Source organism: Haematobia irritans, chromosome 1, assembly GCF_050003625.1.
Source record: "Haematobia irritans isolate KBUSLIRL chromosome 1, ASM5000362v1, whole genome shotgun sequence".
NCBI classification, from domain to species: Eukaryota; Metazoa; Arthropoda; class Insecta; order Diptera; family Muscidae; genus Haematobia; species Haematobia irritans.
In genome coordinates, this window is record NC_134397.1 from 277,783,766 (window position 1) to 277,807,287 (window position 23,522).

At 34.7% G+C, this 23,522-nt stretch overlaps 1 long non-coding RNA gene across 1 annotated transcript; it reads left to right on the top strand.

Annotated features, from left to right (window-relative positions):
• Positions 1-16,634: 16,634 nt before the first annotated feature.
• LOC142219798 (uncharacterized) lies at positions 16,635-17,247 on the top strand. The gene is made up of 3 exons (XR_012717775.1): positions 16,635-16,710; positions 16,778-16,870; positions 16,941-17,247. It is a non-coding gene; the product is annotated as an uncharacterized LOC142219798 (long non-coding RNA).
• The last annotated feature ends 6,275 nt before the right edge of the window (positions 17,248-23,522 follow it).

A 23,522-nucleotide genomic window follows, 5' to 3' on the forward strand; every position in this document is an offset into this window, starting at 1 on the left:
CAATAGCGTTCGTCCTTGTGCCCAAAAAACTCCCTGTACCAAATCGGTTAATAATTGCGACCGGAATCCTGTGAACAACAAATACATGGACAGACGGACGGACGGACGGACACCAAGCGCTAGATCGACTCAGGAGGTGATTCTGAGTCGATCCGTATATATTTTATGGGGTCTAAAATCAATATTTCTGGTAGGCACATTTTTTGGCCGATCAAACTTATTATACCCTGACCACTATGTGGTTTAGGGTATAAAAAGTGTAATTTTAAACCTTTCGACCCCGAATTTTTATAGGTATCGCTAAATTTTTTTTTTACTTTTAATCATGTTGAAGTCATTTAAGAAGCGCCTAGCCAAAATTTCGGGTCGCCACGCCCATTCGTTTAGGCGGTAGAGAATGTTGCCTGTGGGCAACTTTGGGCAATTGTGACTACAAACTATTTTGTTTTGTAATGATAGACGTATTACGTTTTATTGGATTTTTGTTAAGTTTTTTGTTATTTTACAGTAAATATATACTTAGATGCGCGCGTGAGTGGAATTTCAATCACGCTCAAACACATTCACGAAGAAATATTTGTACTCACGCATGCCATGTGGATAGGAATTCACGGTCACGAAATGAAAAGTCATACTCGCACACGCTCACACATGAACAATGTTTATGTCTCACGCTTTCGCACGATTCACGACAAATCTCGTAAGTCACGAATATTTTCGGAACATGACAATTTTCGTGGCTCAATAAAATTCTGGTAAATAACGAAATTTCTCGTGACTCACGCTATTGAAATCTTAAGCGTGATTAAATATCGTGAACGTGAATTTGTTCGTGATTGTGACTTTTTGTGTCTGTTTTACCGTGAGTGCGAATTTTATCGTGAATATGAATTTTATTGTTAACGTGAATTTTATCTTGAGCGTGAGTTGGATCGTGAGCTTGGGTTGGATCGTGAAAGTAAATTTTAATCGGGAGCGTGATTTCGGAGAAAGTTTACTCACTCACAATCACGAACACAATTTGATTTTTACTCACGCTCACGCGCCACACATTTTTCTTTAATCCCGTTCACGCACATTCACGAGGTTTCGTTTAAATTTCATTCACGAGATTTCGTTTAAATTTCATTCACGGCTTCGCGTGAATCACGCGTGACTCACGAAAATGTTTTGTTTTTTTTTTTTGTTTTTAACCCATGTCAATTTAACTGGCTGTGTAAAAACCCAAAGTATTATAAAGCGTCAATATTCGTGCTAATCCACTACTATGTTGCCAAGAAGTGGCTTCCTCCCTTTTTACGATTCCTTCCAAATTCCCCACTGCACTGCAGATATGTTTTCCACATCATCGCAGCATTTCTCGTCTCTGGGACATCCCAATTGAAGTTCAAATTTTTTTCAAAATCATTGTTTTTCAAACCTTTTTTCTCCAGGTCTTATGTCCACAAAAAATATGTAATTTTACTACCACAATTGCCCAAAGTTGCCCACAGGCAACTTTTCAATTTTAAAAATTTCTCATCTGTTGTTTTTTGCAATTCTAAGATTTGACTTCCAGAAATATTTTATTTGACATGTGCTACAACAGATTTAATAAAAACTTTCAACATTTTAGTTGTAATTTTTGAAAAAAGTCACATGTATAAAAACCTCTTTTTAAATTCGCAAATATTTTTTTTCTTGAGGTACGTACGTATTAATGAAAAAATTTTTGCTAATTGACAACCAAATTAGCTGATTTTTCATTCAACTTGAAGAAAACACTTGTAGCTTTCGATACCGTTACAGTTTTATGAACAAAAACAACGCTGACAGTGAGTCTCAAAACACAAAAAGTTGCCCACAGGCAACTTTAGGGTCGAAAGGGTTAATATGCTGATTGATATATTTTTCGTCTGTAATCCGCTCAATCCCTGTGATTTAATCACAACTTTTTTAGAAATTAACAGCAAACATTTCCATAAATTGCAGAGCATGAACCATTTCATACTTCATGCCTCATGCTTAAATGTCTGCAACGCAATAATAACACAATGTTGCTGAAAACTCTGGTTGAAATATTCCAAAGATGCCAAAGCATTCAGCCTCACGCATCCGTTTTGACATCTGTGGACTTGTGGCTCTGTTGATGTCGATGTACTTGCACCTGCATCATTTGTATCTGTCACCCTTCTCCGTCTCAACTCAGTTGACCAAAGACAAATGTATTTAAAAACATTTCAACAAGTATATGTGATGAAATGCAAAAGCTACAATATCAGGATGCAAAACTCCAAACAAAGATTTTCATGGGGGAAACAGTGGGGAGGGAAAATATCAAAACCACCAGTAAAATGTATGAACAACTTTTAATGAATTTTTCACCAAATTTCTAAACAAAAATAGAACCATAAAGGACCACACCTAAATGTTTTCATGGGAACTTGTCATAGATGGGTTGTTACGTGTTTCAAAAAAGGACATGTATTTACACATACATCTGATGCAACTGGATCCCATATATTACTGGAAAAAACTGATGACCATTTAACTTCCATTCGTAACAGGTCAAATGGAGCGACCGACATAGAAAAACGGACAAGCCATCATCAGGATATGCAGGTGTAGAATATATGACAACTTGCTCGAGAGACCCATGCATAAATGAAAAACGGTCTATGTACACATTTCTCATTTGCTTTACGAGTTCGTTCGTATGTTGCCACACTTCTATGTAACTTTCACCAAGGAAGTGAAACGCAATGCTACGCATTGATGTACTATTTTAAAGCAGATGAAAGATGAATTACTTTCACATCAGAAAAATCACACCAGAGAATGAGCTGAGCCGTTCCAGAGAAAGGACAAAAGTCCATTGAAGGGCAAAATGGTAAATGGGCAATGTAGTTGTGAACTGCATAATGGGAGTGTTTATGGTGTAATTTTTTCCAAGAGAAATAAACATTTTGGTAATTAAAACTATCTTCTTATTTGCATCTGTTGGAAGAGGACTTAGAGCAGGTTCTAAAAGAGTCCCGGTAAATGTTTAAATAAACATTTAACAAGTCCCAAGAGTTCTATCCTACCTTTCATTCAGTCTACACATTACGCTCAAAATCCACATTTGAAGAGATATAACATTTTGTAAGGCAAATGACGGTTGAAAACTAGTTAAAGCAGATTTTGGAAAAATAATGTAAATGAAGTATTAGGAGAGACTTTTAAAATAGTTCGTTTGGATGCCCCGATTACAACACAGCATACAAAAACAAAGTTCTCGGGTTCCACAATTGTTGATTTCCACTTAAAGGAATTTGGTTTCATTTCGTTGTTTTTGATTTCAGCGCAAAACCATGCATTGACCAAACTACAAGTGTAGCTTAACCAACAGAGGAAACGAATGTTTGCAAATTTATTTGGGCAAATGCCTATAGACTGCAAAATGGTTGGATGGACGCACGTTTCGGAATTACAACATTTCTCATCAGCATCCTCTACTTGCAGCAAAACTATTAACCAATTATCAGAATAAATTCAGGCAGTTCACTAAACCCAAAGTGAACCACACTTGAACCTTCAGAACAAAGATTTATGATAGCCGGCCTTCGCTGAAATAAATTTGTACAAACACATCTCTTTTCCTTGCCACTGTCATCGATTTAAGTGCAGTTGGCTGGATTTATTTTGATGAAATGTGGTACAGGGAGTTTTTTGGGCACAAGGACGAACGCTATTGAATTTGGTAGAAGTCGGATCAAATTTAGATATAGCTCCCATATATATGTATCGCCCGATTTCGACAAATGGGGTCACGTTGCGCTTTTTTTTCAAACGGATCGTCACCAAATTTGGCAAAAGGTAATCTTTTCCCTCGCCCTTAAAGTCTGCAAAATTTCATCCAAATCGGTTCAGATTTAGATATAGCTCTCATATATATGTATCGCCCGATTTTCCCAAATTTGGCCACAAAGCCCTTATTTATCAACCGATCTTGCTTAAAGTTGGCTAAATGTAATCTTCTACAGCACTTACTATGTGTGCACAAAATCAGCGAAATCGGATCAGATTTAGCTATAGCTCCCATATATATGTACCGCCCGATTTTTCAAAATTTGGCCATAAAACCCTTATTTATCAACCGATCTTACTCAAATTTGGCTAAATGTAGTCTTCTTTAGCACTAACTATATGTGCAAAAAATCACCGAAATCGGTTCAGATTTAGATATAGCTCCCATATATATGTATAGCCCGATTTTCCGAAATTTGGCCATAGAACCCTTAATTATTAACCGATCTTACTAAAAGTTGGCTAGATCCAGTCCTCTATAGTACTAACGATATGTGCAAAATTTCATCTAAATCGGTTCAGATGTATATATAGCTCCCATATATGTATCACCCGATTTTGAAAAATTCGCCCCTAATAACCTTATGTTTGACCATACAAGCCTCATTTCTTAACTGATCTTACTCAAATCTTGCACAAGGTAACCTGTTGTGGTATTAATCAAACCCGCAAAATATTATGCAAATTGGTTCAGATTTACATATAGCTTCCATATATATGCATCGCTCGATTTTCCCAAATTTGGCCATAGTACTCTTATTTATTAACCAATGTTACTCAAATTTCAAATTTTGATATACTAGCCGATCGTATTTATACGTACTTGTAGCTCTTACATAAGAATATTGCTCGATTTTTACAAATTTTTTAATAATGGGCTCAATATTAGTGACATACTAGCTCCGTAGGTGCAATATCAACACAGCCAGTGTTGCTAGAAGTAGGGGAAATTCCCTATATGTAGGGTTTTTCTAATATTTAGCGTCATGTAGGGACTTAGTTTTGTAAAATTTTTTAAATTTAACGAAAAATATACTAGGGTAAATTGTTTGGGAATGTATGGGAAAGTAGGGAACTTTTTTTGTCCCTGTAGGGTAAACCGAACATTTTCCCTTGCAACATTGGCACCCATAGACATGTACCCCTTAATTTTCTTAAATATGCAACTGCGGTTTATCTTCCAGACCCATAAGCGTAGGAAGGCCTCTGGGGAGGGGGCTTAGACCCCCCAGAAAAATTTTAGCCCCCCCCCCCCAGAATTTGAAAACCTATTTACGATTTTACATTTTTCTAAAAATTAAACAAGTATATACACAGCAGAAAGTTCCGCTAAAGATTTTCATGCACAATCGAATTACTTTGGTTGTGGTAGCAGTTGCCGATGGCAATGTTTTTAATCTGGTATTTATAAAATAACGGTCTTATTCATAAAAAATCATTAACGCGCACTCTAAACCAGTGATAGCTATCACGCTCTTTTTATTCTATAAGCCTTATATAAAAATGGGTATTCATTAATCATTAATAACACTATTATAGTTATCATGCGTTTTTAGTGATCAGGTGGCAACACATGTCGTTACATCTTGTCATTTTCATCGTAGTGATGAAGATCGAATTATAACCGGTTGATCTTAATAAAAATAAAGTCTCAACATTTTAATGATTTTGTGGCGAAACATAATTTTCCAGGCTAAATTAATTTATACAGAATGCATTACTCACAATATACAATCATTTTATAATTAGTCAATATGTTAGTATCAATATTAGTATTAACCGAACCGGATTGTATTCGAATATAAAGTCTATTGTTATTAAAAACACATCACTAATCTAATGGAATTCATCTATTTAATTTCTCGAGCTAATTTTCGACGCATTTTTCATTAAAGTAACAAAAGGAAGTTTAAGATGACGTTAAATTTACATAATATTAGTAGGAATGCATTTTGTACGTCTATTTCTGCAGTTCTCTTATTTGGATTAGTATTTTGAAAAATGGTATAAAAATAGGGTTTTTATAAGAAAAGATCGCCCATTTTATACGCATTGGCATATAATGATATACAAAGTAGATACATTAATAGGTATTGCCCAAAAAAGCATTTTGCAATTTTATCGAAGAGTTAAAGAAGGGTACATCCTACAATAAATTTTTACAATTTACCAAAGACTTGTTAAAGGTTTGGTAAGCTATTAATCGTTTATGAATGCTATTTTTCACGAAATAATTTATCAAACGTTCATAAACGTCAATTAACTTTTTATGAATACGGCTGTAAATCTGTGGTTGAACTTTTGATTTAGTTGAATAACTAAATCTCCTTTATTATTTTGTTTAGTCTGGTTTAGTCAATTTAATTTAAAAAATAGTAATTGATACTATTTCATAAATTAATATCTTAATAATGCTGCAAAAAAGCGTAGCCAAAAAAAGAAGTGAAAATGTTCTTTTTGGGTCCGGAAGTGGTGCAAAATTGGCGGAGAAGCGATGAATGTAATATGAAATTGTCATAGAACGAATGTCCACCGTTTCAACAGCCGTTGCAATGAATTTGCATCACTTCTTAAGGTGTGATCCGAATTCAGTGTTTTGAATGTGAATTAAAAAATTTTGTTATATTTTCAAAAATAATTAATTTTTATATTTCATGTTAGCCTGATACCGAAACAGGCAATTGACGTCCAAATGCATTATATCTAATTATACAATTATTTTTATATTTTTTATGATATTTAATGCATTCTAACGCTGTTTTGAAACGTTTTCCATCGAATATTTTCAAAAATTCTATAAAAATTTCTATAATGAATTTAGCATTTTTGTGGCAAAATTTGAATAATTTGTACCATTTTATTTATTCTTACTTTTGTTTAAAAGAAAACAAAAAATTACGCATTAAAATATGAAAAAAATGAAGTAAAAAACTTCCTGTGTAGTTAAAATAATTAACTTCTTTGTAAGGACATTTTTGGGAGTGCTTTTAAAGTTGTGCCTTTAGAACAACTCCCAATTTTTTTGCTGGGAAAAGTGTGGACTACTTTTAGTTGCTTTATTATAAATGAATTGTCGAGTTATTTTGATGTCTATATTGTTATTCATTTGTATGAAATAAAACATTAATTGAACCTATAAGTTCAGTCTATAAATTTGCAGCTAGGGGGGCTATAGCCCCCCCTAGGAAAATTGTCTAGCTACGCTAATGTCCAGACCTATATGTTACCCCTCAAATGCTTATGATTACTAACTCTGTAATGGTGGTTTAGGGTATGATATAGTCGGTCCCGCCCGACTTTCTACTTTACTTACTTGTTTTAATTAAGTCTACATTTGGAAATTTAAGTTGTCGTTAACACTTATTTAAAAGAATTTGATTGGATGTGAAGAAAAGAGCGGAAAAAACACGAATAAAATTTGTTTTCTAGTAGAGAAGTGTGTTCTAAAAATATAAAGAGAAGTGTGTTCTAAAAATATCCTTATTCTAATTCTCCGCTCCTTTGGCTTGGTCTTTGAAATTGCTCTATTTTCAGTGTATGCAATTATCAAAAAAAAAATTTTAATAGCAAACTTCACATGCTATAATTCAAAAATGAAAGCACAACTTTCTATGTGTTCATTGAGACCCATCTCAAAAAAATTAGGCTATGGACAAAGACTGTAATTAACATAAAAAGAAACGAGGAAAACAATTGCAAACTGAGTTAATAATTTAATTTGTGACCAGCATAAAATGTTAAAGTTATACTCAATGTGGATCATCATATATACACAGAGACAAATGCAAACACCCATACCTCTACAAAAGAACTAAGGCAAAAAACCCATACCATTTACTTTACTCAATTACATATTAGAGAAGGTAAGCCATCATTATTACTCTAATAGTTAATATCGCAACCTGCTAAGCAGAAGATCAGGGATTCAATACGAAAAGGACCAACAAAACAGATGATTTATTACACCCAGAAAAAAGTGACTTTGAAAATAAAGGAAAATAATTTAATCAATTTAATTTACTAATTTTATTTCCATTGCGTAAATTTTTTGTTTAAAATAGTAAAACTTGCTTGATTCAGTAAAAATGTCCTAGATTGAAAGCAGTTAGAAATATTTTTTAAACTACACTGAAAAAAAGGCATGTCTGGTTCCAAAGATTCTGTTTTTACACTAATGATTTTAGTATTGATTGAGGTTAGGTGGCAGTCCGATGTATCAGGCTCACTTAGACTATTCAGTCCATTGTGATACCACATTGGTGAACTTCTCTCTTATCAACTAGTGCTACCCGAATCCATGTTAAGCTCAATGACAAGGGACCTCCGAGTCCGAACGGCGTTCCACATTGCAGTGAAACCACTTAGAGAAGCTTTGAAACACTCAGAAATGTCACCAGCATTACTGAGGCGAGATAATCCACCGCTGAAAAACTTTTTGGTGTTCGGTCGAAGCAGAAACCGAATCCACGACCTTGTGTATCCAAGGCGGGCATGCTAACCATTGCACCACTGTGTCTCCCATTAAGGTAATGATACATTTGAGACACAATTCTCATTTAAATTTAAGTTTTGCGTTTTGATTATAAGAGAAAAATTTTAATTTATTCGTTTTCCAACTGTTTTCTCTATTTACTTTAAAAACGTGTTATCGACAATTTAAATTTCCAAATTCATAAACGATTTCAAGTAGAAATTATGCTATGTTTCAAGTAAAAAACTTCTTTAAAATAAAGTAGTAAAAAATATGGTGTTTTCGTCAAGATACAAAAAAAATAAATAAATACAATTTCATCAATATTGAAGAAACTTTCTGGATTATTAAAGTCAAGTTGACCTTAGTCAACTTCTAAAAGTACCAATTTTTAAGAAAAGTCACCTAACGATAAGGACAAAACGACTTCATTAGATAGTTTATCCACTTTTGGACAAGGTATAGAAATAACTATGGAAGTTTACTAAAACTGATTTCTTATCGACGAGTCAGAATTTACAACAACAAACGCCAAGTTTTTTTCCGAATTTTATTTGACATTTCTCTATTTCAGACTTACTCAATGTGAACCATGGAGAGATACACAATCCAACAACGTGTTAAATGGTTCCAAGAAATGGCAACAGTGGATGATCAATTTTCGAAGAAAATCATCTTCAGTGATGAGGCATATTTTTTTACATCAGTGGATTCGTCAATAAAGAGAATTGTCGCATTTGGGCGAATGAGAATCCAAGAGTGATTGTCGAAAAACCAATGCACCCACAAAGAGTGACAGTTTGGTGAGGTTTATGGGCTGGCGGCATCATCGGGCCGTATTTTTTCCATAATGAGGCCGGTCAGGCAGTTACTGTGAATGGTGTTCGCTATCATGAGATGATAACGAAATTTTTATGGCCCGAATTGGAAGATATGGATGTGGACGATATGTGGTTTCAGCAGGACGGTACCACTTGCCACACAGCTAACGAAACAATGGCTCTTTTGCGCAACAAATTCAATGGCCGTGTTATCTCACGTAATGGCGATGTCAATTGGCCGCCAAGATCATGTGATTTGACACCGTTGGACTTTTATTCTTTGGGGTTATTTGAAAGAAAAGGTGTACGTTGATAAGCCAGCAACAATTCACGAGCTAAAGGATGAGATAATTCGGCACATTAACGGCATAGAACCTCCATTATGCCTCAGCGTCATCGAAAATTTGGACCATCGGATGAAGGTGTGCCACCGAGGTCGCGGCGCCCATTTGACCGATATTTTGTTCCATACATAATTGAGTAATACCAATATATCATAATAAAATAAAATTACAATCATTTCCTAAATAGTTTGTGTTTTATTCAAAATCAACAAATTTTAACCACCCTTTAAAATATTCATAAAAATAAAGAAGGAAAAAGGAAGTTTTTCTTAAATTTAGTAAAATCTTGTATGAAATTAAAATTTCACTTCCTTTATTATAGAAAGTTTACCATATATATGAATTAGACAACAGCAGACAGACAGCATAGAAAAATATTTTAGTTCACTTGTACTGAGAAGCATTAAATCCTTTCAAAAGATACGGAAACATGTTTTTTAGTATAAGAAAATTTCCCTATATTTGTTTGTCTACCTCCAACCATGTGTTTCTGTGTTTTTTTTTTTTTCAATTGGAATCGTGCAGTTATAGTGTACCGAGCACCACAAAAAATTAACGATTATGAAAAAATATGTTTATGTCCGTATTATTTGGAATAAAACGACAAAAGTACATTAAATATTTATTATTTTTAATTAGTGAGTAATATTTTCGGCTTTTATTTAGAAGTTATTGAAAATCAATAGCATAACATTATAATAATAATCCCAGTCATTAGTCTCCATTTTGAATAACATCATTAGGTAACATTCAGTGACGCTAAACCTTTTGTACAAAATTTGGTTTTTGTTCTTCTTACATTTGTAGGGATTGAAATTGTATGACGAGGACAAAATCGTTAAGGAAAACTGGAAACTACAAGTTTCAAAAAATGATTCATATTGTTGAGAAAAGTTAATATTACTTGGAAATTTATTTAATTTTGTAATATATTTTATTAGACATGAACATTTGGGCCTATAGAAATAAATAAAATGGTTTTAAAAAATATGAGTTAGCTGTAATTACTTACTAATTACTTATAATGAACACACCTTAATGTCTCGCATAAACTAAAGTATAAGCATCAGCGTCGTCATCACTACGAAACATGGTTGTTTGAGTTTATTCCCATATCCGTCCATGAGCAATGGAAACGACCACATAGTAACAGTAATTAAACATGTTAAAGTATTTGCACATACTTATTAACATACAACAGACGCACTCTGTAACAACAAACAAGTATATACAGCACTAAGTTCGGCCGGGCCGAATCTTAAATACCCACCACCATGAACCAAATATTAGGGTTTCCTTTGAAATTTCAGGAGGGTTGAGGACTTGAGGACACTTCCCGAAGATAAATTTAAAGATTTCACCTATGAGGACTATATCAGATTCTGGATTTATAAGAACCATTTTTGTTTGAGTTTTAGAGGAATCATTAACATCTCTTGTAAGTGTGCAAGAAAATTATAAAATAACGTCTTGCTTTGAAATCTTAAATCTGTAGATTTTCACCCGAGAAGTATCTGAAATCTGAAAATTTTACATTGAGTTTCAAGCAATTTTCATGATCAGTGCGCCTTCTATACCCTCAAGAAATGAAGTCGGTCTATATGGAGGCATTACCAAAAGGACCGATAAAAACTTAATCCGATACACGTTTTTGGGAGCCTAAAATAATATTTACAATTTCAGGCAAATCGCATAAAAACTACGGATTCTAGAAACCCAAGAAGTAAAATCGGGATATCGGTCTATATGGGGGCTATACCAAAACATGGACCGATACTCACCATTTGTGGCACACCTCTTTATGGTCCTCAAATACCTATAAATTTCCAATTTCAGACAAATTGTATTTAAACTACGGATTCTATAAGCCGAAGACCCCAAATCGGGAGGTCGTTTTATATGGGGACCATACCAAAACATGGACCGATACTCACAATTTTTGGCACACGTATTTGTGGTCCTACAATACCTCTGGATTTCCAATTTCAGGTAAATTGAATAAAAACTGCGGTTTCTATAAGCCCAAGAAGTAAAATCGGGAGATCGGTCTAAATGGGGGCTATACCAAAATATGGACCGATACTCACCATTTTCGGCACACCTCTTTATGGTCCTAAAATACCACTAGATTTCCAATTTCAGGCAAATAGGATAAAAACTTCGGATTCTAGAAGCCCAAGAATTAAAATCGGGAAATCGGTCTATATGGGGGCTATACCAAATATGGACCCATACTTACCATTTTCGGCACACCTCTTTATGATCCTAAAATACCACTAGATTTCCAATTTCAGATAAATTGGATAAAAACTACGGTTTCTATAAGCCCAAGACCCCAAATCGGGAGGTCCTTTTATATGGGGACCATACCAAAACATGGACCGATACTCACAATTTTTGGCATACGTATTTGTGGTCCTACAATACTTCTAGATTTCCAATTTCAGGTAAATTGAATAAAAACTGCGGTTTCTATAAGCCCAAGAAATAAAATCGGGAGATCGGTCTATATGGGGGCTATACCAAAATATTTTCCGATACTCACAATTTTTGGCATACGTATTTGTGGTCCTACAATACCTCTAGATTTCCAATTTTAGGTAAATTGAATAAAAACTGCGGTTTCTATAAGCCCAAGAAGTAAAATCGGGAGATCGGTCTATATGGGGGCTATACCAAAACATGGACCGATACTCACCATTTTTGGAACACCCCTTTATGGTCATAAAATACCTCTACATTTCTAATTTCAGGCAAATTGGATAAAAACTACGATTTCTATAAGCCCAAGACACCAAATCGGGAGGTCGGTTTATATGGGGACTATATCAAAACCTGGACCGATATAGCCCATCTTCGAACTTGACCTGCCTGCAGACAAAAGACGAGTTTGTGCAAAATTTCAGCGCGATTGCTTCATTATTGAAGACTGTAGCGTGATTACAACAGACAGACAGACAGACAGACAGACAGACAGACAGACGGACAGACGGACATCGTTATATCGTCTTAGAATTTCTCCCTGATCAAGAATATATATACTTTATATAGTCGGAAATCGATATTTCGATGCGTTACAAACGGAATGACAAACTTATTATACCCCCGTCACCATTCTATTGTGGTGGGTATAAAAACGCACCAAACACTCACATGTAAAGGGTGATTCTTTTGAGGTTAGGATTTTCATGCATTAGTATTTGACAGATCACGTGGGATTTCAGACATGGTGTCAAAGAGAAAGATGCTCAGTATGCTTTGACATTTCATCATGAATAGACTTACTAACGAGCCACAACGTCGAATTTTCAGTGAATGGGCCCTAGAAAAGTTGGCAGAAAATCCGCTTTTTTATCGACAAATTTTGTTCAGCGATGAGGCTCATTTATGGTTGAATGGCTACGTAAATAAGCAAAATTGCCGCATTTGGAGTGAAGAGCAACCAGAAGCCGTTCAAGAACTGCCCATGCATCCCGAAAAATGCACTGTTTGGTGTGGTTTGTACGCTGGTGGAATCATTGGACCGTATTTTTTCAAAGATGCTGTTGGACGCAACGTTACGGTGAATGGCGATCGCTATCGTTCGATGCTAACAAACTTTTTGTTGCCAATAATGGAAGAACTGAACTTGGTTGACATGTGGTTTCAACAAGATGGCGCTACATGCCACACAGCTCGCGATTCTATGGCCATTTTGAGGGAAAACTTCGGAGAACAATTCATCTCAAGAAATGGACCGGTAAGTTGGCCACCAAGATCATGCGATTTGACGCCTTTAGACTATTTTTTGTGGAGCTACGTCAAGTCTAAAGTCTACAGAAATAAGCCAGCAACTATTCCAGCTTTGGAAGACAACATTTCCGAAGAAATTCGGGCTATTCCGGCCGAAATGCTCGAAAAAGTTGCCCAAAATTGGACTTTCCGAATGGACCACCTAAGACGCAGCCGCGGTCAACATTTAAATGAAATTATCTTCAAAAAGTAAATGTCATGGACCAATCTAACGTTTCAAATAAAGAACCGATGAGATTTTGCAAATTTTATGCGTTTTTTTTAAAAAAAAAAGTTATCAAGCTCTTAACAAATCACCCTTTACATATATTTGCTATCTGCTCTCATATAGCCCTCTCTCATGCCCCTTATGCATATTATTTGCTGCCTCAATCATCTTGGCCGAGGCAAAATGTTGAAGAGGGTCCGTCGTCTGCAAATGAATGGGCGAAGCTGTAAAAAACGTAAACGAAGTTGAACAGGCTTTAACGTACTGACATAGACATGTTCTCACACTCACGCCCACACGTATTCTGACTCTCTGAAAATTGCAAGTGCATCTATCAGTTGGAAAAGTGTACATTTATGTACATTTGTTTGTGTGCGTGTGAGTTTGTGCGCGGAGGGTGAAATTGTATGTAAGTTTGTCCAACGTGTATGTGTTTAATGATTAAGAAACTTTAATTAAAAATGTTAAAATATTTTCTCCATACGCACACACACACACAAAGTCACCCATTCACTCTTAAACTCTCGACGCGAATGCTTGCCACAGGATATGATGGGTAATTTTTTCCAACATTTTTAATTTCTTTAAATGTTTCCTTTCGAGGCCAGCTACATATTTGCTCGGTTAAAAACGTGAGAAAATTGTGTTGAACCACGGGTGGGATAAGTGATGTCAAACAAATATCACCAATACGCAATTGCCATGGTGTGGTGCAATGGTCCTGACAGAAGTTTTTCCAATAGATCTTTAATTTAAAAATTAAGAGTGGCTTCCGAAAAAGTCCCATCCAAACATGAGAGAAATTATTTTTTTTTTTTTGTCTAAAATCGATTTTAATTGAAAGTGTTTCGATCACAATAAAATAAAGTGGAGCTAACAGGTTGGCTTATAAGTCCCCGGTCTAACAAAGAAAAACAAATTTTTTTGTCAAAATTCGTTTTTATTATTCAACATAGTTCCCTTCAAGAGCGATACAACGAGTATAACGACCTTCCAATTTTTTGATACCATTTTGGTAGTACTCCTTCGGTTTTGCCTCAAAATGGGCCTCAGTTTCGGGGATCACCTCTTCATTGCAGCCAAATTTTTTCCCTGCGAGCATCCTTTTGAGGTCTGAGAACAAGAAAAAGTCGCTGGGGACCAGATCTGGAGAATACGGTGGGTGGGGAAGCAATTCGAAGCCCAATACATGAATTTTTGCCATCGTTCTCAATGACTTGGTGGAACAACACTTTTTTCTTCTTCATATGGGGTCGTTTTGCCACGATTTCGACCTTCAAACGCTCCAATAACGCCATATAATAGTCACTGTTGATGATTTTTCCCTTCTCAAGATAATCGATAAAAATTATTCCATGCGCATCCCAAAAAACAGAGGCCATTACTTTGCCAGCGGACTTTTGCGCTGTCCACTCAGCTGACTGTCGATTGGACTCAGGAGTGTAGTGATGGAGCCATGTTTCATCCACACAGAAAAAAAGGTGTCTTGTTAATTTTAGGACCAGTTTAACTTCCACATAGTTCAAAAAATTTACTGTAATATAGTTCATTTTTCGTAACCACTGCGAAAATTAACTTAGCTAAAGGAAAACTTATAAAAATTCAGTAAATGTTTTTTAGTTCACTAACTACGAAATGGGACGGATTTTTCCTTAAATAAATTTCCAATACAATAGTTAATGCATCGTTGATTGTATTATAAAAAGACATAGGAAATATAAAAATCTTACTACGAAATGTGGACAATTTACTAAGAAAAATTTTTGTATGGAAAAAAATTTTTGTAGTAAAAATTAACTTAACCACAGTACCGATTCGTATGGCGGCTTCCTACAGCTTATTTCGGTTTTTACTATAAGTTGGAGTATATTTCCTCACATTGAAAATTTTAGATAAAGTAGAATAAAAAGTAGTTAATTTAATCCTTGACGGGTGTATAAATTTTTTATGGATTCCTCGTAAATTTTGAATATATTTTACCTTATCCTATAGATAGAATACCAACTAATCAATAAACGTGATACTGGGAATTGAAGTGAGAAGAAATTATGAAATTATTGCATCATCTTTTTTTTTTTTGTTTGTGTTTGTTATTGCGATGATGTTATGGAATGTGTGTTGTTGGTATCTTTTGTGGTGATAGTTGTTTTGTTGCAATAGCGAGATCAGAAAGGGATCATGTGTGTGTGGAGTTGTTTTTCTTTACATATGTGTCCTTTATGACTATTTGTGTCTTTGAGTTTTATTGGTGCATTCAGTTCTGTAGATGCATTTATGAAGCGCACACGTGGTGCGCTTGCGTGCGGTATTTGTGTTTATTAATAAAAACATTTTAGAAACTGATAAGTGAATGGTAACATTTTAGAAACTGATAAGTGAATGGTGTGATGTTAGAGAAAACAAAAACACTTTATATTGATAAAAAATAAATAACTCTAAAAAAAATCACATATTAAGAAACTGTATATTTCTATTAATAATTTAAAATTAGTGCGGTTTTAAATTGGTTTACATAAAAATATTCATAATGAGTAGTAATAAAATGATCTATATTTACTCTACATCTGGATCACAGTACAATTTTTTGAGTCTATATTTTTATGTTATAGCGAGTCCTTAAGGTGTGTACTAAGTTCGAGTTTAGGTGCTAAAATCAGAAATAAATCAGTAAGAAAAGTATACAATTATACGCCTTCGATGCAAATTTAAATATAACTTGATGGAGAATAGCTCGAAACAAGTTTTTTATAAAGTTTATATTCTTTAAATGGATTACACGATTAAGAACAGAAAATCGTTTTTAAGCTTATGTAGAACGCTGTTTTTTAATTTAAGATGATGAATTGTTTTCAAGTTATTCCAATATATATAGCGGAAGTGCCTTAATTTTGAACATAACCGTATATCTCAAAAAGTCGAGCTCTTAAAAAAACAAGTGTAAATTTGGATTCAGCAACCTCAAATTACTAAAAATTTGATATAAATTTTAAATGAACACAAAAACGGTTCAATTTTGTTCCCATGTATTTCTAAAGAAAACTAATCATGAAAAATTGGGATTTTAGCCACTAAACTCGAACTTAATATCCACCATAAATACTAAATGCTATATTGACAAGTGGAAATTATATCTAATTTTATAATATTTTTATTTCATTTATATTCTGAGAAGGATTTCAAAAATGTCCCATTTGTGCATGGATATGATTCCACTAATGTAGTAATTGGATGATTTTTTTCAATGTGGTAAGTTTTTCGTCCATTTGTAATAAAGCCAAAATTTCTATTTATTAAAAATAATTTTCATTTGCAGGATGACAGCAAATCTAATGGTATTTTTTGGAATCTTCTTACTGTTTAATGCTAACTAAGCTGATATCCCAATTGGCTCTAAGAAAATTCTCTTGTAAGTTAAAGATCAAAATACCATAGAATTTGATAATATTTTTATATTTCATATACCTTTTTAACTTCAGAGGCTTATGACGCAAATCCACACAACAAAAACTAGCGAAATCGGTGAAATTGGACAAAAATGAAATGAAAATAGCAACTTATGGCATATATCTTTCATATGGATAGAAAATGGAAATTGATATTAATTAGTTTCATTCTACTAACATAGAATATTACTCTTTTGAAGAAGCAATTACTAACTATCGAAAAGTAACAACATACAGCATACAAATAAAAACATTTCTTTTATTGTATATCATAAGCCATAGTTTTATGTAATATAATAATAATTTTTTGAAATAAAATACTGGTAGTTATGAAAAATTGTCTTATATTGTACGAAAAATTTCTTAGTTGTATACAGGCTTGTTGTACCTTTAATTCCTCAATTTATTTACTTCTTTGAAAATTATACTGATAAATAGTTTATTTGAAACCAATTTCTAAATATAGGATTCCCAAAAACTTGTTCATTTTTCCGGATAGCAGGAATATTTTGAATGAGTGTAAGTACATTCTTCCCTCAGCGTAGTAAGAATGAACTAAAATACGATGCAATACATAAACTTATTTATAAGAAAATCATGAACTTATCTAGATGAAAAAAATCTTTGGCGCCAAATCATGGTCATTCTTACTATGGGTTAGTTCATTTTTCGTAAACAATAGTAAACTTTTTTTTCGGTGCATTGTCACATAAAAATTCGGGTGTATTACGAGTTAACTAACAGCTGCAAACACCGCTCAGAATCATCAACACGTTGTTGTTTTTGGTCAAATGTGAGCTCGCGCGGCACTCATTTTGCTCAGAACTTCCGCATATCCAAATATTGATGAATGGTATGACCAACACGTTCCCTTGATATCTTTAAGGCCTCTGCTATCTCGATCAACTTCATTTTACGGTCATTCAAAATCATTTTGTGTTTTTTTTTTTTGATGTTTTCGTCGGTGACCACCTCTTTTGGGCGTCCACTGCGTTCACCGTCCTCCGTGCTCATTTCAACACGCTTGAATTTTGCATTCCAATCAATTATTGTTGATTTCCCTGGGGCAGAGTCTGGAAACTCATTATCAAGCCAAGATTTTGCCTCCACCGTATTTTTTCCCTTCAGAAAACAGTATTTTATCAAAACACGAAATTCCTTTTTTTTCCATTTTTTTCACAATAACAAAAGTTGCTTCACAAAAGACGCTCTATCTCACAAGCTAATTGACTTACAGACGTCAAATTTTGACACAAATCATTTGAAGTTTGGTACTATATAAAAATAATATGCATTTAATACTAGCGACGCCATCTATGTGTCAGACCGTGGACTTATCAGCCAACCTGTTAATCCATGGATCATCAGCCTTCGCAAAAAAATATAGAAGTTCCTTCTAATAGGATCAAATTGATTTTATATCTTAGTTTACAATTGGAATTAGAAGACTGTACAATTGTGGGTTATATTTGACGCACAATTGCTTTCGTATTTCTTACGACACAAGTGAAGAAACTGTTTGGAATTGGTATCATCCACTCAGTATTCAAATAAATATAAAATTAAGCTCATTGTGAAAGGACAATTCGGTATGTATTCGGAGTCAAATGATTCGAACATATGAGTGGAAGGGTAAAATAGTTTTTGGGCTGCAGTGTTCATAATTATATTTAACTTCGAAAATTGATGTTCTTTTAAAATGAAATGAAAAGATTGTTGCCTTCAGATCTAAGTTTTTATTTATTTATTTCATAAAGCGTAACTTTAGTTTAGTTAATGAAATCAAAAACAACAATAATGATTGAAGAGTAAACCAACAATAACAAACAAAACGAAAGAGGCAAGTCCCTGGACCATATATGACCCAAAAGCTACACAATTCCTTGAATAATGACGAAATTCGTATTCTCACATTCCAAATAATTATACCATATATTTATTGTTACACATTTGAGAGATCATTTGTGGTACACAGCTAGGATATGGAATGCCTTGCCGATAGTTTCTTTACTTCTAGTGCTTGTTGTAGGGACCAGTATTTGCCTTTTTGTACCGCTTGAAGGGGTTCTGTATTCAATCAATACAAGCACTATGGCTCCCCACTGAGCCATCTGTGGATTTGTCCAAACATAAACAGTCCTGGCAGTTAATTCCGAAAACTACATTAACTTCAAAAAAAATTTTGTTCAACCATTTTTATTCTTTCACATTGTTTACTGGTCGGTCTTTCAAAGGGGACCCTCGTATCCAGACATTAACTACAAACGGATGGAATGTGTTGGCAAAGGCTTACATACATATGCCTGCAAGCATTCTCATGAATTGCAGTAACGTAACCGAGTCCGAGTAGAGAAAGTTATTATTGTGTAATTAGTCTCATTAAATAAATTGCTTAAAAAATCTACTCCTCTGTCCTACTTTAAGTACAAATTACATCAACTTAAGGCAACTTAAGCATACACAACCACCTCCAAGGAGTGTGACCTGCTGTTTATAAAATGGATATTGATGATCGGAGTTGTCCTTTTAAATTATCCACTATGAACTATCGATTGGATAAACTATTTGTGTATGTATTTTATTCACATTTCGGGCTCACAAACTGAAAAAGTATCATAAACATCCCAAATATATTTCCCTTAGGCTTTTATTAAAAAAAAAAAAAAAAACAAACAAGTATATACGGCCGTAAGTTCGGCCAGGCCGAATCTTATGTACCCTCCACCATGGATTGCGTAGAAACTTCTACGAAAGACTGTCATCCACAAATTTCAACTCACATGGTTGTTAAATATCATATGCTACCACCACGTACCAAATTTCAACCAGATCGGATGAATTTTGCTTCTTCAAAAGGCACCTGAGTTCAAATCTGGGGATCGGTTTATATGGGAGCTATATATTATTATGGACTGATAGGAACCAATTCCTGCATGGTTGTTGGATACCCTATACTAACATCACGTACCAAATTTCAACCAAATGGGAAGAATTTTGCTCTTCCAAGGTGCTCCGGAGGTCAAATCTGGGGATCGGTTTATATGGGACCTATATATAATTATGGACCGATATCGACCAATTTTTGCATGGGTGTTTGAGGCCATATATTAACACCACGTACCAAATTTCAACTGAATCAGATGCATTTTGGTCTTCTAAGAGGCTCCGGAGGTCAAATCTAGTGATCGGTTTATATGGGGGCTATATATAATTATGGACCGATATGGGCCACTTTTTGCATGGTTGTTAGAGATCCTATACTAACTCCATGTACCAAATTTCAGTCGGATCGCATGAAATTTGCTTCTCTTAGAGGCTCCGCAAGCCAAATCGGGGGGTCGGTTTATATGGGGGCTATATATAATTATGGACCGATATCGGCCACTTTTTGCATGGTTGTTAGAGACCATATACTAAGACCATGTACCAAATTTCAGCCAGATCGGTCGAAATTTGCTTCTCTTAGAGGCCTCGCAAGCCAAATTTGGGAGTCCGTTTATATGGGGGCTATACGTAAAAGTGGACCGATATGGCCCATTCGCAATACCATCTGACCTACATCAATAGCAACTACGTGTGCCAAGTTTCAAGTCGATAGCGTGTTTCGTTCAGAAGTTAGCGTGATTTCAACGGACGGACGGACGGACATGCTCAGATCGACTCAGAATTTCACCACGACCCAGAATATATATACTTTATGGGGTCTTGGAGCAATATTTCGATGTGTTACAAACGGAATGATAAAGTTAATATACCCCCCACCCTATGGTGGAGGGTATAAAAATATATTTCCAACCATATGTCGCAGCTATAGAGAAGGAATTATTGTAGCACGTAATTGTTCTCACCGCAGAAGCTAAAGTCCAAAAAATCCTGTAACAATGGAAATGCCAGGCGTTAATAATTTCATTTGCCGTCAGTGACCCCAAAAACTACAAAGAATCGAGCCATGATCTTTAATGCCCACCAAGAAGGAATTACTTCGTTGCAATTTAATGTCCAATAATAGCATGGCTTAAATCGAATGGCAATAAGGTCGCCGGCCAGTCAGAACAGGTCAACATCTGTAATGCCAAGGATAATGGCTTCAATTGAGACTACTGATGCCAATGCCCATTTAAGTACAGGTATTCTTCTTATTTTTGTGGCATTGTCATTATTGTTGCTGCGTATGTTTGTGTGTGTGTGGATACATTGGAGCTGCATTACCAATGATATATTTGCATATTCCATGGGTTTTATGAAAAGGATTTAAAAGTCCTTTTAATATTGTTTATAGTTCATATAAGGGCTATTAACCTACTTACGTAAACATTTTATGTAAAAACATTAACTTAAAACAAGTAAGGAAATTCTAAAGTCGGGCGGGGCCGACTATATTATACCCTGCACCACTTTGTAGATGTAAATTTTCGATACCATATCACATCCGTCAAATGTGTTGGGGGCTATATATAAAGGTTTGTCCCAAATACATACATTTAAATATCACTCGATCTGGACAGAATTTGATAGACTTCTACAAAATCTATAGACTAAACATTTAAGTCGGCTAATGCACTAGGGTGGAACACAATGTTATTAAAAAAATATGGGAAACATTTAAATCTGAAGCAATTTTAAGGAAACTTCGCAAAAGTTTATTTATGATTTATCGCTCGATATATATGTATTAGAAGTTTAGGAAAATTAGAGTCATATTTACAACTTTTCGACTAAGCAGTGGCGATTTTACAAGGAAAATGTTGATATTTTGACCATTTTTGTCGAAATCAGAAAAACATATATATGGGAGCTATATCTAAATCGGAACCGATTTCAACCAAATTTGGCACACATAGCTACAATACTAATTCTACTTCCTGTGCAGAATTTCAACTAAATCGGAGTTAAAAATTGGCCTCTGTGGTCATATGAGTGTAAATCGAGCGAAAGCTATATATGGGAGATATATCTAAATCTGAACCGATTTCAACCAAATTGCACACATAGCTACAATGCTAATTCTACTCCCTGTGCAAAATTTCAACTACATCGGAGTAAAAGATTGGCCACTGTGGTCATATGAGTGTAAATCGGGCGAACGATATATATGGGAGCTATATCTAAATCTGAACCGATTTCAATAAAATTTGGCACACTTGACTACACTACTAATTGTACTCCTAGTGCAAAATTTCAACCAAATTGGGGTAAAACTCTGGCTTCTGCGACCGTATTAGTCCATATCGGGCGAAAGATATATATATGAGAGCTATATCTTACTCTGAACCGATTTCAATGAAATTTGGCACACTTGACTATAGTACTAATTGTTCTTCTTGTGCAAAATTTTAAGCAAATTAGGGTAAAACTCTGGCTTCTGGGGCCATATAAGTCCATATCGGGCGAAAGATATATATGGGAGCTATATCTAATTTCCAAAATCAATAGGGTTCTATTCTGGGCCAAAATACATACTTATGCCAAATTTGAAGTCGATTGGACTAAAACTGCGACCTAGACTTTGATTACAAAAATGTGTTCACGGACAGACGGACATAGCTATATCGACTCAGGAGCCCACCCTGATCATTTTTGTCAAAGACACCATGTGTCTATCTCGTCTCCTTCTGGGTGTTGCAAACATATGCACTAACTTATAATACCCTGTTCCACAGTGTGGCGCAGGGTATAAAAAAGAACAATGGAGATGTTGCATAAATCACTGAAAAGTAGTCAGTGGATTGGGCAATTGATCGTTGAAAGGAGAAGGGCTAATAATTCATTTGGCAGTACACAGAACAACCCAGCAAAAAAAGGCGTCGCCAAAAAAGTAATGAAAATGTTCTTTTTGGATCCGGAAGTGGTGCTAAATTGACGCAGAAGCGATGAATTTAACATGGGCTTGTTATAGAACGGAAGTACTCCATTTCAACAGCCGTTGCACTGCATTTGCAGCACTTCTTTAGGTGTGATCCGAATTCAATGTTTTGGATGTAAATTAAAAAATTCTGTGACATTTTGTCAAATAAATAATTTTTATAATTTTTAATGGATTCTAATGCTTGTCGGAAACGTTTGACTTCAAATATTTTGAAAAATGCACAAATTGTGCATTTTTGAAAATATTTGAGGTCATATTGGATTTAGCATTTTTTGCGACAAAATTTAAATGATTTGTACCATTTTATGAATTATTCCTTTGTTTTTACCCTAACATATTTCAAATAAAAAAAGTTAAAATTATCCATTAAAAGTGTGAAAAAAACCAAGTTATAAAAAATTGTATTAAAAGAACTTCCTGGGTCGTTAAAATAAAGAACATCATTGGGAGTGCATCTTCTGGAAGTGATTTTAAAGTTGTGCCTTTGGAAGAACTTCCAAATTTTTTTGCTGGGAAGTCATAGGCGTCAAGTTTTCCGAGACAAGTATATTTCGTATATCCGAGACAAGTATACTTCGTCCAGATCCTATTGGAGTTCCCAGCGACTTTTTGGAAACACATCTGAGTGACTTAAACAGACTAACTTCACCATTAATGTTTTGGTTCGACTAAAGTTCATGTATTTCTTCCATTGTTACACTGAAAAAAAAACATATTGCCCTATACCAAAGATGTTGTCTTTACATTAA